Raw genomic sequence first — 1,106 nt, forward strand, 5'->3', positions numbered from 1 at the left:
TGGGAGAAAGCAAAGATTTTCTATCCTTGTAAAGAGAATCCCATGGGAGGGGGGGGACATTTACTTTGTCCTGTAGAGTTGCTATGAGTTAGAATCCAACTAATAGTAGTGAATTTGGAGTTTATTTATAGACATGTGAAAGATCCACAGTGAGTAAGGAATACCAATGGAAAGTTAGTGCCTTGGAATGACGGTGTAGGCAATAATTCAATAATGTATTGTATACATTATGTTCTAGGAGAAGAATGGACAAAGCTGCCTTTAGAGAAATACATGTGGAATGTTCTCCACACCCAGGAATTGCTAGATTTCTCATCTAATGCACATTGGACATGTCCACTGCAGGCATCTGTCCCTGGAAAGTATATGAGGTGAATGTGGGTATAAAAAGGCAACGGGAGAAATCAATTGAGCAGTGAATTGTTGTGTATCTTGACTGTGGAAGATACATAAATATAATATCATGAGGTAAAAAGGTAAAAGTGGTACCCCCACAGTTATCCCTGGCCCAATCCCTCTATCCTGTATATCATTTTATTTGGAAGAAAATATTACTTTGAAGATGTAAATTAAGAATTTTGAGATGAAACAAAATATTCTGGATTTTCTAGAAATGCCCTCAATTACAACACAACTGACACTGAACTCCAAGGAGATTAGGAGGCATGACCTAGAGGCAAAAATTTGAGTGTTCTGGCTAAAAGTCAGGAATGCCAGCAATCATTAGAATCTGGCAAAAGGAAGAATGGATTCTATCTCAGAGACCCCAGAGAGATAGGTACTGTACTGACACTGCACTGACGGTCTTCAAAACTGTGAGATAATATATCTCTCTCTGTGATTGTGCCTGGCATCATGCATTCCCCAGAGCAGTCATAGGAAACGGATACCTCAGCTTTGTCGTAGATTTGCAGTGACACACACACCGATGCATAGAGCACTGGGGAAACTGGAAAGAAATCATTGGTATATACTAGTGTGAATTTCTGAAATGCAATCTTATTGTTTTATAATTTATAGCCAAATGGGAAAACTGATTGGAGGGTAGATGGGATTTCTTTGGATTTTCTTTTAGTTTCATGGCAATCTATAATTGTTTCAAAATT

Source organism: Tenrec ecaudatus, chromosome 2 (genome assembly GCF_050624435.1).
Source record: "Tenrec ecaudatus isolate mTenEca1 chromosome 2, mTenEca1.hap1, whole genome shotgun sequence".
NCBI classification, from domain to species: domain Eukaryota; kingdom Metazoa; phylum Chordata; class Mammalia; order Afrosoricida; family Tenrecidae; genus Tenrec; species Tenrec ecaudatus.